Raw genomic sequence first — 18963 nt, forward strand, 5'->3', positions numbered from 1 at the left:
TACTCACTTTAGTTACTGGAAAGCAGGTGAACAAAGAAGCCAAGCAGAAAAAGTTATGTTTTTATGATGAAACTGCAAGCAAAAAGCAAGACCTGAACAAGCTAGCTTTAGACAAACGAGCAAGGGAGGAACTGCTTGGCCCAGGAAGTAAGAACTAAATGACAAAAAACATTTTTCCCTTCTTTAATTAGTCTGCCTACAACCAGGTTCAACTCAAGAGTTCACCTCAACATGACCCCACAAATGTGTCGGGGGGGGGCATGGGGAGTGTGGGTTAAAGCGCAATGCATAACTATGCAGACTTTTTGCTATAATTTGGTGAGCAAAAATTTCCAATGTATGCTCATCACGGCCAGGTAATGTTTGTAATTACTGTGCTGCAAATCCCTAAGAGAACAAGAGTCATAAATAAGATGAGTCCTAAGAAATTCACTACCAGATATGATGTTTTGCAGAATGCTCACAAAGATGCTGTGGCCACATTATTGATAACTTCTTTTTCTGTGTGCTTGCTGACTGTTTCATTCAGTCATTCTGCCGAACCAATAACTGGACAGGGAGGGTTCAACTGTTCCCTCACTGTGGTCAGAATGCCATGAAATTTGGTAGAGCAATGAGATATCAGAGTGCTGAAATAATTCTAAAGGACATAACACAACAGGAAACCAGTAGAGATTCATAGACCAATCCCATGGTTGGACATCTCAGTAACATAATAAAATATGTACACATGTAGGCATTTTCATTATTATTATCATACCAACTATAACTCAATGTTGGATTAACTTTTTCAACTTTTCCAAACGTGTAATGAAATACAGAGATCCCAAGAAGGCTAATTGTCATATTTTCTTTCTTACATATTTCAGTTATGTGGATACACTGTTTTGTGGTTTAGATCTAATGTGTCTCCTATTGACTCAACCATTTAATACTTGGTGGACAGCTAGGGAGGTTACTTTTGGAGGCCATTGAACACTTAGAAGGCAGAGTTTCACTTGAAGGAAGGAGGTCACTAAGTGGTGGCATTTGGAGGTTATACCTGGTACCTGGATATCTCTCTCTCTCTCTCTCTCTCTCTCTCTCTCTCTCTCCCTTCTTCCCTACTTCCTAGTCCACTACCATGCCATCAGCCCCTGCTATGTGTACCCACTACCACATACTGAACCACTTCCCATTTTTTCATCTCTGCATGGTGGCCTGTAACCCCCTGTGCTGGTACGTTTTGTCAACCTTATATAAACTACAGTCACCTGGGTATAGGAAATCCTAATTGACAAAATGACTCCATCAGACTGAACTGTGGGCAAGCCTATGAAGCATTTTTTTTGATTGCTGATTGATTGATTGATACAGGCGAACCTTTGGGTGGTGCCATCCCTGTGCAGGTGGATGGCCTGTCTGTCTCAGAAAGGCAACTGAGCAAGCCAGAAGAGACAAAGCCAGTAAGCAGTGTTTCCCCCATGGTCTCTGCTTCAGCTCCTGCTTCCATGTGCCTACCTTAAGCTCTTGCCCTTCATGATGGACTGAATACTGAAGTCTAAAATAATATAAACTGTTTCCTCCCTATGTTGTTTTGGGTCATGGTGTTTATCACACCAACAAAAACCAACAAGAACACTCCTGAAACTGTAAGACAAAATAAATCCTTCATCTACGAACTCATTTTTGTAGAATGTTTTGGTCACAGAAAAGTGAATACCTAGAAAACTTGAAATTCCACAAAGGAAAGAGGCAATGGCTGTAGATTTTACCTGGTGTCAAAGAATGGGTGTTTCTGTTCATGGTAGATAAGTTAGGGCATTTCTATCTGCCCTCTTTCCATGGTTTCTGCCTCTCATAAAGGGATCTTCTCTTGGGTCTTTTATCTGTGTGGATCTGGGATAGTGGATAGGCACTGGCTTCATATTTATGTTTCCATGAGATGATTTGGGAACTTAGCATCTGTGGGCTCACAGATTCTATTTCTTAAGGGCAGCAATTGGCTCTTCCTGTTCTCACTCAGTCAAACCATTCTATAAGCAACACCAAAAGAAAATGTTTATTTACTAAATCTGCTTCCTGCTGACTTGATACAATCATGTAGAAAGAAAGCTCCAGAAAACAAACAAAAACCCAGAAACTCATCTCTCTGCGAGCTCATGCCTAGTTTGTCTGAGAATGCTGCCTTGTGGTCTTCACAGTGGTAGAAATAACATCATTTCTTTTCAGCTTTAGTATCTCTACTAGAAAAGCAACCTTACAGGAGAGGTCAAATCATACCACAGGGCAATTTTTCTAGATGAAGAACAGACAGAACCACATGCCTTCAGGGTCATGTTCTTAAAAGTAGGCTCTCCCATGGTTTTAACTTTCCCACCTAGAGGTGGACAAAGAGGAACACTGAACGCAGTTGGTGTTTGACAGGGCATAAGGTCCATAGAGATTTCTGAAATGTGTCTTTACAGTTTTATCCATGGTTTCTCGTTTGACATTTGTTGTCTTTTTTATCTTATTTGTTGCTGCCCAAGAGATATGTCATAATGGGGAGTCTTCCTTACAGCCCAGTGGAGGCTGGTGTGGTGAAAGCAGCAAGGAATGTTTTTGAGAGAAATCCCCTCCCTGTCTCTAGGTCTGCCAGGGGAACAAAATACAATGTGGAGCAACCTAGAGCTAATGATTATCAAGACCAAGTCCAAGTTGCCCAAAGTACTGCATTTGGTTGTAAGCCCAGAAAGTGTAGCTCAATGGGACCTTTGTTTGGAATCCTTTGTTTGGCATCCTCCCCAGCCTCCTCTGTCTTCGGGCTATGGTTCTTCACTATCCTCTGCAGACGCTAGATTGTTCATGTTGTTTGATAAATGATTATCTGGGGACGGAAAATGGAAAAGTCCAAGGAAAAAACTCACAGATTTAAATCTGAGCAAAAGTCCAGAATTTTTCAGAAACAATTGTTAATATATCACAACATAAAACAAGTTTTGTTGTGAGCATGAAGATTGATCTGAGGATATTTGTGACTTCAGTTCACTGATATCTGAAAAGCGGTTCAATCAATGTGGATAACAGAAGAGTTTACAAAATGTGACAATCTGCGAAGTGCCCTGGACAAGTCCTTTGCCTTATTGAGTCCTTCCTGATTTGAAGAAATTCTTCATAAATGGGGAGCCATTGTTATGATTAAGTGGAGGAGAGAGACCTCTACTCTCCCCTAGATGAGCAAGTACACGTGAGTGGACTGCTCTGGGGAGCCTTCCTTCAACATGTACACCACCAGCTCAGTGTCCTGCTCAAAACTCTTCTCGGACTCCTGTCACAGTTGCTCCTGCCTCTTGGGTGCTCTGTTGGATTATTAAGTATTTTTACTAGTGTTCCTAGGTGTTCGTCACTTACCAGAGATGACTTGTCACTTCTTAAATACACTCTGAATTGTTTTGTTCCATTCTCTCTGTCCATTTCTTCTCTTCTGTTGGACATCTTAGTCCCCAAGCACACTCTCCACCACTGATTTTAAAGTTGAGGTTCTCTGTACAATGTAAATGCCACTTTCCGCGTGTGGGTAACAGAAACTATTGGCTGCTGTCACAGAGGTATTACCCTCACTGACACACTCTTGACTTCTGTGGTTGTCCTCTGGACATCCCTATCTGCAATGTAGATGGTTCCCTGAGACAGGCTTCCAAGGCAGTTTATTCATCCTTAAATCTTTCATTCTTCTGAGCAAATAGTTGTACATGCTGCACACTCTATACAAGCACAGTATATTCAGTTCGATGGGCTGTTGTCATTGATGGCCAGGCACGTCTATAAAAAGTATGATAGAGAAGTATTCTTAAAGAGAGTTGGAAGCATGCTCTAGGATCAGAAGAACTGATATTGTGAAAATTGAAAGAAATCTACAGACTGAATGGAATCCCAAATAAAAGCACAACCCTATTCTCCACAAAAAAAGAAGGCAAGCTTAAAATTTATACATAAACACAAAAGACCCCACGTTGCCTAGTAATTCCTGATCAAAAAGAATATTGCAGGAGGTAATATCCTGATTTACCACAAACAATATTACAGAGCTATAGTGAGAAAATCTGCATGGTACGATTCAAAAATAGACAATAGACTCATAGATCTGTAGGATATAATACCCAGATATAGGCCCACACAGCTACAGCCACCTGATTTTTGACAAATAGGTACTATATATATATATATATATATATATATATATATATATATATATATATATGCACACACACACACACACACACACACACACACTGGAGGAAAGATAGCATCTTCAACAAATTGCTTTAAAATGGATTTCAATATATAGATGAATGAGTGTCTGTGGTGGTTGATCTTGGCTTTCACCTTGATTAGACCTAGAATGAAGTAAGCATTAAGCATCCGGCACTCGTATGAAGGATCTCCTTGATAAGATTATTTGAAATGGGAAGCCCCAGTACAATGTGGGTGGCACTTTCTAGTAGTAGACCAGGTAAAAGCACAAGAAAGAAGGAAGCTTACTGACAAGCTGCTGCTGATTTCTCCCTTGGTATTGCAACCCAGCTTCTTTAGACTTCCAATGCAGATTGAAGACCACAAGTTCTCTCGTTCTCCTCCATGGCTTCACACTCTACATCAGAGTGGTACTTCTCAGCCACCCAGCCCTCTGGGACTGAGCTACTTCCAGGTTCCTGTTTTCTTTCCAGTGTGAGGCAGCGATTTCCAGGCTACCCAGTTCAGATCGTGGAAGCCTCTCTAAGAAATCCCTTTTTGATATGTATTCGTTCTATTGACTCTGATGCTCTGACTAAGACAATGCATAGTGCTTCTCCCAGAAGTCAACGGCTTGATAAAAACAAAATCACAACAAAATAAACTCCGTTCCAAATTTAGGATTCTGTTCTATGAGCTGCTGGCTAAAGGGTTCCTAGGTAACACCCCAAAGAATACTAGCTCTTTGTCGTATTGTCATAGCTCTTTGTTGTCTATGAGAACTACATGGTAGGACCCTAGTGCTGAAACTGCTGTGCACTTGAGCTAAGAACAGTAAAAATCTATTCAGAACTGAATTGGAAGCTCCTTCCCTGGTTGCTAGTGATCATAGTGCCAGGAAATGCTATTCATTCTACTGGAGGAGAAAACACATCAGTGGTCTCACCCAGGTGTAGACTGTGTTTGCTATAACAATGACCCACCATCAAAGATGTGCCCCTCTCCTCTTACAATAATAGCACCAGTATCATGGAATAATCTAATTACTTTGTGACTAGATTGCAAGACCACTTCATGAGCATGAATGTACTTCTAGTACTATAAACCTGTCCGAAAGCCTATGGCATGAAAGGTCATGGGCCTGAGGAGGAACATACTACTATCATTTACTAAAATGACATGCTTTCAAAACTCCTTGTGACTATTTTTGTTTCTCTCCATAAACTAGTGCCAGTTCTCCCTGGAGCAAAGAAGCTCCCAGAGATGCTGGCTAATGAAAGGACCCATCTGACGAAAAACCTGGGAGTAAGAAAGTATTTGACCTTCAGCTGTATGTCGTACATCTGTGTCATAAACCCCATGGATACCCCAATGCCAAGGGAACACCACAGGAGAGGAAATGGAAGGACTGTTAAGAGCCAGAAAATGGGAAGGAGATATTTTCTTCCTTTTTATAGAACACTGATAGGTACACTTGGCATATAGTAATCCCTGTTTTCAGGCTTTCTGTTTTGAGTATGTAGTATTTAAATATTATATATTTAAGATATTCTCAGAAGTGTTGGGGGAAAATACCTCCAACTTGTCACTAAAATTAACCACTTGGGGAAATGAGCAGAACCGAGGTTGAAGGGCTGGAGTGTTAGCTCAGTGATCCAGCTTCAGTTTCCAGGATCCACTAGACAACTCACACCCATCTACAGCTCCACGGGGACCCAATGCTTTCCTTGGACCTCTGCAGGCAAGCATGCATGTGGTGTGTATGCATTCACACAGGCAAAATGTGCTTTTGTAAAAAGTTGCTGTGACAACAACTTTTATAAACAATATAAACACCTTACATGCATTTTATAAACATTATAAAAAGTATTTATAAAACACTTTTGTAAATCTTTTATAAAATAAAAAAATTTTTTAAAAAATTGGGTTTGATGAAGGTGTTACATATTTTATACCCATGCATATATTATGTATACATATATGTGTATGTGTGTGTATTCCTAAATATTACATTCCTGGTCTGTATAAAGTTATTTGTATGTATGTTTTCAGGGCTGACTGTTTGGTGTTAGATCAGGAATTAGTGTGCTCTTCCTTGGAGAAGACTATTTCTCCCACTCTTAGCAACTTAGTTGCCTGGAGTTCTTTATATGTGGTTGAGGCCTCATGCTCTTCCCCATCCATTTAGGCAAGTCTATTGTTGCTGTCCTTGTTCCGCTCATATTTAGGCAGTAATGTTTCTTAGACTTTATGGGTGTGGATTCTGACACTACTAAGAGACACAACTTCACAGCAAACTCTATGATCCTCTGGTTCCTAAAATTTTTTAAAAGATTTATTCATTTATTATGTATACAACATTCCTTCCATGTATGCTTGCATGCCAGAAGAGGGCACCAGATCTCATTATAGATGGTTGTGAGCCACCATGTGGTTGCTGGGAATTGAACTCGGGACCTCTGGAAGAGCAGCCAGTGCTCTTAACCTCTTAGCCATCTCTCCAGCCCTGTCCTAAAATTTTTGCCCTCTCTCCAATGAGGTAGCCTCAGCCATTGGGACCAGACTCCACAATTCGGCGTGTCAGTTGGTTGTAGGTTTCTGTCGTGTTCTCAAACTGCTGTTAAGAGCTGTTTTCTTAGGTAGCAGTTAGATAGTATACTTACACTTACAAATATTTAGAATGTAGCTAGGGATTATGCTGGTTTAGAAAAGTGGTGGTTCTAGGTTCTCCTCCAAGATCCATGATTTCACTTGCCCAGGGTAGTTGGCTAGGTTTCTAGTAGCTGGCCTGATTTCCCTCTTGTTTCTTGTGGAGCAGTTCTTAAGTTCAATTAGAGAACTGTTGGTTACTGCCAAGGTATACGGGTAACTATTACATCCCTGAGGTTAGCGTGCACGTGTGTGTATGTGCATATTTATGTGTGTCTGGACACCATGCTGTTTTTAAGCTGCTTCTGCTGCTGCCAAAGGTATATGTGACTCTACTACACCTTTAAGGTTAGTGTGTGTGTGTGTGTGTGTGTGTGTGTGTGTGTTTATGTGTGTCTGGACACCACACTGATATTCAACTGCTTCTGCCTATTTCTCTAAGGAGATTTCATCTGAGTTCACATATTCATTGACTTTTGTATAAATATAGATTATTGAATAGTATCCTGATTGCTTCTCTTCACTAGGTCTCACTGGTCTCACTTATAAACTACCTGGAAGGCTGTTGGATGCTTTCAACACTGTAAGATTAAAGTTAGAAATGGTGATGTTCTCTAGTTCCTTAGCCTAGGACTGAAAAAGGCTGTGTTGGTGTAGGTGCCTTTATAAACTTCCCCTACAATTTTCTTTTCTCCCTAATTGCTCTCAAGCTTCTCGTCATTTCTTTACTTCCGTGCTAAATGATGGCTTCCATAGGTACTGACAGAAATGGTTCTAGAGCTGTGATTAATAATACCATCATTTTACTACTGTCTTTGTATATAGTCCTCATACTGTACTCTGAAGACCTCAGGAGAGGGGGAAAAGGAGGCTTCAAATTCAGAGTGATTGCTTCTGAAAGACTAGCAATGACAGCTCTTGGCGGCCTTCGCTTGGAATACCACTGATTGCCCATTTCTCAGCTGGTACTCAAGAGTAGGAGACCATGAGTGGCACTCAGTGTGGCCATACACTTTACTATTCATGGCAGATCAGAAAAGGGGGTCAAGTACTAGAGTTGCTGCTTGATTCTATATGGAAAAGATGCTAGGTGAAACTGACCACCCACAAAGCTAAGGTCAACGTTACACAAATATCTGATGCAGTATTGAGGACTTATTAAACATTCTTGCCAGGAATCTCCTAACTCAGAAAGTGATAATTGTCAATCATCCCTAGAGAAAGAAAAAAGAGAAAAAGCTAGGTTATATCCATGGCAGCGGAGAAATGGCAGGAATACGGCTTCACAAAGAGACTGATGAAACAGCCAATGCTCGCACCAGATTCGTTCACAAATTCTCTTGCTGCCAAGTCCAATTTTGTTTATTTTTGACTTTTTATTCAGTTATTTATTTTTACAGTTGTGGGAATCATTTTGTTAACCCACTGAAACAAAGCCATATACCTTGTAAACAAACAAGCAAGCAAAATCTTAGTGGGAAAAAGTCATCTGTATCAGTAAGCACATATCGGGTACTTCAAAGAAATGGCATTGGCAAATCTCCCATTATTATAGGACTTTTGACTGTATTGCAGCTAGTAGCTGCAATAGTATCATTGCTTTGAAATGTTTAGTTCATTGTGTGATAGTCCACTTACATTCATGATTCTTGTAGGAGGCTTGGAATAAAGCTATATAGAAACCGCAGTGAAGCCAGGCAGTCGTAGTGCATGCCTTTAATACCAGCACTTGGAAGGCAGAGACAGGTAGTTCTCTGTGAGTTTGAGGCCAGTCTGGTCTACAGAGCAAGTTACAGGACAGGTTCCAAAACTTTGTCTTGAAAAGAAAGAAGAAGAAAAGAGGAGGAGGAGGAGGAGGAGGAGGAAGAGGAGGAAGAAAAAGAAGAAGGAGGAGGAGCAGGAGCAGGAAGAGGAGAAGAAGAAAAAGAAAAAGAAGAAGAAGAAGAAGAAGAAGAAGAAGAAGAAGAAGAAGAAGAAGAAGAAGAAGAAGAAGAAATTGCAATGAATTTAAGATAACATTTTAATTAATTATTTTATAATTTCTTGCATGCTCACAATGTGATTTCATCACATCTTGCTCCTCCCCAGCTTCTTCCCAATCCACTCCCACCACTACTAATTCCAGTTTCATGTCTACCCTTTTTATTTTGCTTTGTATGTTTTAAATAGCCCATTAAGTCCAATTTGTACAGCTCATATACTTACATCTATGAGGACCTACACCAGAGTGCAGTCTACCTAATAGGACTCATACCTCTAAGAAATCTGACACTCCTTCCTCCATCAATTGTCAGTTCCCCTCACAGAGAGGAGGAGATTCATGAGCCCTCGTCCCTTTGATGGAGGGATATTTGACTAGCTTGATTCTTTACAAGTCTTGTGCAGGCAACCATGACTGCTGTGAACTTTAAATTTTAAAGTTTAAATTAAAAATTTTAAACATGTCATGATGTTTAAGGAACAGCGTGTGGTGTCGCACGCTTTTAATCCCAGCATTCTGGGGACAGAGGCAAGACTGTACTACATAGAAGGACCAGGTATAGGGAATCCAAACACCAACAGTTGCTTGGATAATATTTGAAGGAAGTGTTCAAAGGCTAAAAATCAACTCGGTGTCAGATTCAGCCTACCCAAGTACAGCTGGCATTTGTCATCCAGCTCAACATCTTTTATTCATGTGGACCTAAAATAGTTGACATTTGTTTCCCATGTGATAGTTGCTTCAGAATTTAGATTGCTTCTGTATTCCCACTGGATGTCAATGAAAGCTAAACCTATCAGCTAGACTGTACCCCTAAAAAAGCCCTGGACTATAAATCTAAAGTCATAGTCTTCCATTTCTGCCTTCTTGCTAAGCACCCCTCTTCCTCCTCGCCCTTCCACCTTCTTCTCTCCCTTCCCTCTGTTTATTCCTGCGTTCATCCACATCACACTTCCACTTTGAATCCATCCTTGAGAAGTTAAGGAATGATTCTGATTCTTTTCCGCAATCTTGAAGCCTTCTTGTATAAGGCCACTGAAGTGGAAGGGTGCATGACATGTCCTCCACATCTGACAGTTTTCGCAGAGTCCACAGTGTCCAGTTCATGTTTCCTAAGTTCATGGGAATCTAAGTCAGTTTAACACTGGGCTCAGAGAAGCGGTTTTAGGTTTTTATTACCTTCAGTAAAAGCTTTAACCATCCAAATGCCAAAGCTTCATTTGAATGCAGCCAGCCTGAGTTAAACTCAGTGTTTTCATGTCTTCTGCCAGTCTTTGGGAGGATGTGTTTCATAGTCTCGAGACCATCATGAATAGTCCGATATTGTTGGATTTCTAAACCTACAAAAATCTCAAGGTAAGCAACAAAGCTCCCCTTTCCCTTGGCCTGGTGGTGCCGAATGCTGTAGAGCCAGGTTTGAGCATTTGGATGAGGGTGGGCTGTGATCCAGCAATGAGCTTTCCAACATGAAGCTCTTCAAGTCTGCTATCCCCAAATCATTTCTTGTAGAAGGCCGCAACCACACTCTCCACCAAAAATGGCGCTGACATCCGGCTTCACCGCCAGGTGAACACACATGTGCTCGGAATTTCCCACTGAGTCCCCGCCTACTCCCGAGGCATTCACCTGGGATTATGGACAGTTGACCAATCCAAGAATGACACGTCCGAAGCAGGGTCTGTTTCCTATATAAGGGATGGGTTCCATCTTATCTGGGTCTCCGCCATGTGGCTTATGCTCTAGCTCCCAAGAGACATAAAGCTTTTCTGCAGAAGGATCCTATGTGTACCGCGTGGTTCTTGCTGGCGAGACGGTAGCGCGGGACAATTTCTCGTGGCACACTTTCAGCCAGTTCACACAGATTTGCAAAGTGCCCAACCCACGAGACTTCAACTCCTCTTGAAGCTTCCAGAAGCCTCGAAAACAGTCTTTGGGAAACATTGTAGACTTCCTACTCCTATAATCTTTTCGGAAATCCCTTTGGCAAATGTACATGAGTGTTCTCTTCATGCTCAGTTGATTTTTTTTATAGTGTTTCTCTTTGTTGTTTGGCAGTTTCATATATGTACATAATGTGGGTTTTTTTCTATCGAATCCAGCCCCCATTCCTCCCCCTTCAATTACCACTTGTATCTCTCAACTTCATGAACTCCCTCTTCTTTCTTTAACCCAATGAGTCCTCCTAAGGTTCCCAGTGGGTAATTAGGTATGGGACTTCTACTGAAGCATGAGGCACATTTTGAATGTAGTAGGTAAGTGTATTAATTTGTATATATACATATATATGTATATATACACATCTGTATATGAGTATACACACACAAACTGGAAGTCATATATATATACAGACATATATAGAATATAGACTATATAGAATAATATATATATAATTTGGATTCTATTATTTTGACTGAGTTCACTTTCTATAAGGTTTAAGAATATCTTTCTGTGTGTGCATTTGTTGTTTTAGTTTTGAAGAGAGAAAGCCCTTGCTGGGGGCTTTCTTTAAATCATTTAGTTTATTTAACTCTTCCAAGAACTCTATGAAAATGGTATCCTTCTACCCTACATTATTGATGATGAATCAAAAGCTAAAGTTTCATTTGTGAGGAGCCACACAGTCCTGTTGAAGGGAGCAGAACTCTGATGCTAAGGTTCTGATATGCTGTCTACTATACCATATGGTCTCCTGGGGAGTTTGCCTTTTAATTCAAATCTCTGAAGTAGATTCTTCCCCCCACACCTTCTGCTTCTCTTTGAGGGGAAAAAAATCTACCCTCTCTCATCCACCCAAAAGCTTAAAAAGTTCTTTATAATAATGCCAGGGGACAGTTCAAAAGCTAAGGTAGCAACCACATGGTCCTTTCTGGGCTTTCTACAAAGAGTTGGCAGGCCAAGACAGTGCACAGACAATGCTTTAGAGAATGTGAAAATGTCATAGTGATGTTCAAGGGCAGAGACATGATCTCTTTCCCATTTACCCCCACCAAGTCAAACTCACTGATAATCAGCCAAAGGCAAGGTAAATTGTCCCTGGGAAAACTGAGACACTTGGGCTTTGATTACTGAAACCAGGGCCAGATAGGAAGGGAGAACCAGCTATGGGTGGGTGTCCTGGGACATGGGATTTCATCCTAAAACCAGACAGTCCTAGCTCAGTGTTGATCAATATTGAAAGGCTTCTGCTTGGTCCTTGCTAGTTTCTTATGGCACTAGTCTGCAAGATTGCCACTTATATCTAAAAGCAAGAACACACATACAAACACACATACGCACACATTCAGTCCCTCAAAGAACATTTCAAGTTTTGCTTATGTGATAACATTCAATTTAAGCTCAATAAGGGTGTGTGTCTACTTACTCTTTAAAGTTATTGGACAAGGAACTGTTAAGTACACCTTCAACCCTTGCCTTGTTGCTGCATCTGCTCTCTCCCTAAGCAGTTGGTAGCGAGAGTGGATTGAGCCTCTTCCTCATTCTAGTTGACATGAGTGTAAAACTTTTCAGAAGTCAAATAGTCTACATGATGAAGATAAGCCAGACTACAAGTAGGAATCTCCCTTGCGCAATATTTCTGAAAACTATTTCTGAAACCTTAGAAAAAGAATGCAAACTCTTCTTGGGCTAAATAATAATCTACTATATGCTTTTGTTTATTTGTTGGTTTGTTTGAGACAGGGTTTCCTTGTGTAGCTCTGGCTGTCCTGGAACCCATTCTGTAAACCCAACTGGACTCAAACTCAGAGATCTACCTGCCTCTGCTTCCTGGGTGCTGGGATCAAAAGTGTGCATCACCACTACCCAGCTACTACATACTGTTTTTATACTCACAATTTCATGAATCTTTTCTTAAAGAAGGATTCCAAAATTGGGTAGGTTTCTGTCTGGGGAAAAACAGATCTGCCTTTCCTAGACTCTTTGCCATTTTATGTATACAGTGTTATGCATTCTCAATTTCAAAAAATTTTAGAATCAATACAAAGTACACATAAAATGAAGAGTCAATAGATGAGATTAACAGCAGACGTTTCGGTGCTGGGTTCCTTCTCTTCTATGGGCGTTCTTTTGTGTGTGTGGTCAGTGCAGAGATCTTCATATAGCTATTTGGTTATGGGAATAACCAATAGAATTACCCAAATAATGAGGTCAAACAGGGGAGTGAAGGGGCCTTTTTAAAACCAGAGCCAAATCCAAACATGTGAATTTTGTAGAACTCAGTAAGTAGTGCCTTTCCAGGGGTGGTATAGATATCTTCAATATATCTGCCTACTTCTCCAGTTCTTCTTCCAATCTGAAATCAAAATTCTTTTATGCCTGCAATTGATGAATTTTAGAATGCATGCATGTTACTCTATCAAAGTTTCACAACAGACTTTTAAGCAGATTCTGCTCTATAAAAGTTTTAAATACTTCTCTATTTATCTATTTATGTTAAATTTCACATCATAAGTGTACATTCAAAAATATCTAATGGACTCAACTTTCTATTTAGACGTATCTTTTTTCCTGAGGGGGAGGGTACTGTTTTTGACATAGTCTCACACCATATCTTACTTTTTATTTAGACATATCTTCTTTTTTTCCTGAGGGGGAGGGTACTGTTTTGGTTATGCGAATAACCATGGGAATTAGCTGAATAATGAGGTCAAACAGGGGAGTAAAGGGGCCTTTTTAAAACCAGAGTCAAATTCAGATATTTCTAGAAGCCCGCCTGCTGATAAATTGGGCCAAGAAGCAGCCGTCTCTGAAAACTGGAGCCAAAGGCCATGAGACAGTAACTGTTAGGATAGGAAGGACCACGAGGCTCAGACGCAGAAGAGAAACTCAGGACAGCCAGTTGCTGAATATTTGGTTGGGAATGTCAGTTTTGTGGCCTCTGCTCTTACAGAATGTGTCTCAGGTCCCACACTGAGGCTGGGGAGCATTTCTCTGACTCATCTGCAGAGCTGGGATCTGTGCTTGCCTATGGAAAGGGCTGGGGCTCAAGTTATAACTCATTCTGTCTTCACCCATGTGAGCATCCTGCCAAAGAACTCCACCTTTAATTGAGGCTTAATATCACAAACAGCTTCCTTTTTATTCAATGAATATGTGTATCTGTAGGAATCTCTAAATCCTCTCCTATGGGCATGTTCTAGTCCGCCTGCTTCTGAATTAATACACCATATGTACTGATCTGAATTTAAACCCTGAGCCACAAGACTGAAAATGTCCTTGAGGGGCACTTATTATTCTCCTACATTCTCCCATTGCTTCCACATGTAAGAGTCTCTATTGAATGTCTACTTTCTTGTTGGAACTGTAAGTGTCCTCCCCAGCTCTCGAGGGCAGCCAATAGATGTCGTGTCCTCTACAAACCTGTCACTTTGTCTCATCATCCCCGCTCTCCCATGTTAGTGCCTCTTACAAGATGCTCATTTCTTCCTCAAGGGGCTTTAGATCATTGGTGTCGCTGTTCTCACATCATAATCCCTGCTAAGTCACCTTATGTAAACCTCACTTTTCTTGGAGTTATATCTCTCTCTCTCTCTCTCTCTCTCTCTCTCTCTCTCTTTCTCTCTCTCTCTCTCTCTCTCTCTCTCTCTCTCTCTCTCTCCCTCCCTTGGGGAGGGGGTCCCCTACAAGTATCACAGCTAGCAGGAAAACAAACCATAAGAGACAAGAAAGAAAATTTGTTTCAGTCCACCTTAGTCTATGTTGGTTGAAACATCTAGAGAATCTGACCACGTTATTGTAAGCATATTCAAACACAGTATAATTTGGGGGTAAAACTTCCTGGTGTAATGCAATTCCCTGTGCACACAGAGGCATAATAACATCAAAACTCAAAGTACATATGACCATGAGTATAGGTTCTAGAGTTAGGCTACAAGTATTAGCTTAAGGGCCTTGGGGAATGATCTGGCATGGTCTTGGTCACACAGATAACATAGAGATCATTTGAGCTATACAGTATGTGTGACATCTCCCCTAAGGATGGTTCTATTGGCTGAGAAACAAAGGCAAAGTTCTAGGTAGGAAGAGTCTGGGCTAAACATTCTAGGGGCTTTGCATGAGGTCTGACTCTACAGATAAATGTCCTGTGGTCATTAACAACATGCACTCCCAGCCTTCTGGGTAGAAAACTGGTATTCCCCCTTTGAGGAGACAGCATGTGTTGGTAACATTCTTAGTTTCCCTACCTGTCTGTGGGCACAAGGGCCTTTGTGCTGCCAACATCTTCTGTCTCCTACTTCTCCAATATTAATATAACTTGGCATCCCCCTAGTTTTAGAATCCCAACTTCTTAGGATCATTGTCACATGGATGATGTAATGCTTCCATGTAGCATGCTTTCCTTATAAATTAATAACCCATTTCACTAAAGGCTCCTGTGGTGTGAGTATATGGGGGCAAAAGTGCTACTCACGTCACAAAACCCTGTCCCACCTCCTCTGAAACATGGTGTACCCCGTCTCTAATCTGTTCTTATTCCAAATCCAGGAAACCCGAACTCTCCTCTTTTACAGGGGTCCTTTGGCACTGTGTAAGGCTGAAGTTTAATTATTTTGAGGATGAATAATCAAGAAGATTACTGGCACTGTCTAGAAAGGTCCTGAAAGAAAGCAAAAGAATTGCCAGCTACCTAAGACGATAATTGCCTTCTAAGCATGGGTAGTGGGAGGACCTGCCTATGGCCTTTCCTTTCCTGAGCTGAACAAAGGGGAAGCAGGAGAGATGTTTCTGGAGGTTGGTAAAGCTTGATTCTCATTCCCGGAAACCTTCCCAGAAGATCCAACTATCACAAAGAAGAGGTTCCCAGTTCTGTGCTTTAGCCCACTCCATGAGTTGGGCTGCCAGCAGTGGAAGCTTGGGCCTGGTTATTAATTTCAGTCAAAACGGGCATTGAATGTTTTAAATGAGCTCTTCAGAAAAGCGACAGAAGGATAATCATCTAAGTCCTTTTTTAATTTGCTTTAAGCAATACAATAGGCCTATTATAGAACTAAAGCAGAAATTGCAAAGCCCAATGGGGGCCCAGTTTAATGGCAGCTACCATTTATTGAGTGCCTACTATATGCAAGAACTGAACAGAATATGTGACAGTCCCTCCAGAATATAATCACCCCCAGCAAAACTAAGATTTCAATACTTACACCCTAAATGTTATACTAAAGATAAACTCATTTCACACCCTATTTGGCATCTGCTCTGCCCTCATAAATGGCAGTAATTACTTTGCTCTTGTTTCATCCTCAGAGAAACCTGGTGAGGTAACAGGCATCCTGACTAGGTTGTCATTTGTCTCCTCAACATGAAGCCTTCAAGGTCTCATGCACAGGAAATATTAATAATGCTGCTGAATTTGCAACATGTTACAATTCACAGAGTGCATTTTCATAAACTATTCTCTTTAATATTAAAATCCTACTTTTGAAGATAGATTATTTTCACCATTTTTTTTCTGAGAAGGAAAGCCCTCATGGTCATGTGATAAAGCTGGGCCTCACACCCATCAAAACCTTTTAGTGAAAAGCATCTCTGAGAAACCGTGCTCTGAAGGTGAGCATTGTTGTGGGAGCCTGTTCATCCTGACTCCGAGAACCCTCACCTGATAGGACAGCATTCTGGCTGAGGTTACAGGTTGGAGATTAGATGATGAATTTCCTGAAGGTCTTGCAAATCTTTCCTTAGGGGTGAATGATATAATAAAGCCAGGTATATCATACTCTTTTGCATTAATAGGTACATATGATAGTATTTGATTATCACAATGTTGATAACTAAATACATCATCATAATGTACTAACTCCTAGTTCTGAAAGCTAAAAACCTGATACCTAAGCAATCCAACTGAAATCCTTGTGTCCGCATTGCAGTATCTCTTCTGAGGCTAGAAGGGCAAATCTGTTCCTTGCTTCCTTCAGTACCAATGGATGCCACCAACCCTGAGCTTGTGGCTTAGCCTCTGCCTTCAGTTTGCCGTCTCTTTTACTGACTCTCTGTATCTATTTCAAGTCTCTATCTAGATTCCTGTAGACCCACAGGAGAACCCAGGAAAATCTCTTTTCAAGATCCTTCACTTAATCACGCCTTTTGCCATATAAAATAATCTTCATCTTTTTCCAATAAGTGATGCTCACAGGTTTGGGGATTTAGCAAGTACATGCATCCGTGAGTGCCACACTATTCTCCCTACAACAGCAACTTCATAGACTGCCTCTTTTGTAGAAAACAGAGATGGTAGGACCCAAAACACGGGCTACAATGTAGCCATCCATCTTTGAAATGTAAGGTCTTTAAGTCTGAACCTGGACCTTTCTCATGTTAAATGTTATTATGTAGCCTTAAGGATGGGCAGGGAACTAGATGAAACTCTTGAACTCTGGCTATACATTGTTTCTCTACTCCAGGAATCTTTTTTTAGTAATTCTTTGAGAAAGGACTTACTCTGCATCCCAAGTCAGGTTCAAATCATGACAATCCTCTTGTCTTAGCTTCCCAAGTAACTGGCTTTAAATATCAACCACTAAGCCTCACCCTAAATACAATTCTTAGTCACAATGACACTCCTAGTCTCCTTGCTATAGATAATGCCCCTCCCATCTCTAGATTTCAGTAATGTGGAATATCCTTCTGTATATATATTTTGCTTTTGTTGGTTAATGAATAAAGCTGCTTTGGCCTATGGCAGGGCAGAATATACCCAGGGCAGAAGAGATATTGAGAGAGTAGGTGGGGTCAAAGATATGCCATGTAGCTGCCAAAGGAGTAGCATGCTGGCACAGATAGGCCACAGCCAAGTGGCAATACACAGATTAATAGAAATGGGTTAATTTAAGATGTAAGAGTTAGTAAATAAGAAGACTGAGCTAATAGGCCAAACAGTGTTGTAATGAATATAGTTTCTGTGTGATTATTTGAATCTGGGCTTTTGGGAAATGAAAGAGCAGTCTCTGCCTACATTTCAATAACATTTTATCTATCTTTTTTTTAAAAAAAATAAAAAAAACTGTTCTGTGATTAATACTTTTATTTCACATCATCCAAATATGTATATATATATATATATATACTTGCTTCATCTCTCTTTCAAAATTTGAATTCTGGGACCTTCCACCAGAATGACCAGAACAGTCTTTGTACTGATCTTCAATCTTTACTTTTGCTTCCCTGTTGTCAATTCCTCACCCAGCAACCAGAACAGGATTTTTAAAATGAAAACCAGATTTTATTATATTTACTTAAACTTGCTGTCATTCAGACTAAAGTCTCACTTCCTCACTATGGACTCAAGACCCTGTGTGATTGGGAGAAAGCCACCCTCAACCATCACCAACCAACCTTATCTTCAACCACTTCCTCCCAACACTTGCCCTTGTGCAATTTGAATGTGCTCTCTCCTAGAGGCCATAGCATTGGAGCAGACTTCTGGACATGAAAGCCTTTCCCATCCACAGGCTATGACCCGCACTTTTGAGTATGAATTCTTTCTCCCAATCTAAAGATAAAAATCTATGCAAGTAGAAACACTGAGCAGTGTGATAAAGTGTGAGAGGGAAGTACAAATGATGTCCATCACTGCATTACGTCTGATGATGAAAAACTACAAGTGACCCACAGTTACCAGCAGAGAAGTGATTGAATTATGTTAACTTCAGCACAAGCAACTAAGAGGCCATTAAAAAGAATAACATGGGAGCTGCCTGGGACTGGAACATTGGGGTAAAACAGGAAATCTCTTCCTGGATAGGGGATTTCGTGGAGGAAGAGATTAAAAAATGTTTAAAATCCATTGTCAGCTGGGTGCCATGGTATGGCCTACATACTTCCAGCTGGGCAGGAGAATTGCCTGAGCCTAGAATTTACTAAGACCCATTGAATTACAATCCATGCACTTTAAAGGACTGAATTTGATAGCTTATAAATTTTATCTCAAGAATGTTACTTCAAATGAAAAATACAGTAGAAGTAATGGATGTACAGAGAGAATTGTCTTGTTATTTAATGTGCATACAAGTTGTAGGGAAAACAATTTCTGTATACAGTGTATCCATTTTTATCAAATAAGGTATATAATTATATGTACAGATGCACGATATCGATGTCGTATCCACAGCCACACAGGAATGGTTTTGCCCGCAGTGCTCGAATACCTG

This window comes from Myodes glareolus, chromosome 8 (assembly GCF_982192425.1).
Source record: "Myodes glareolus chromosome 8, mMyoGla1.1, whole genome shotgun sequence".
Taxonomy (NCBI): Eukaryota; Metazoa; Chordata; class Mammalia; order Rodentia; family Cricetidae; genus Myodes; species Myodes glareolus.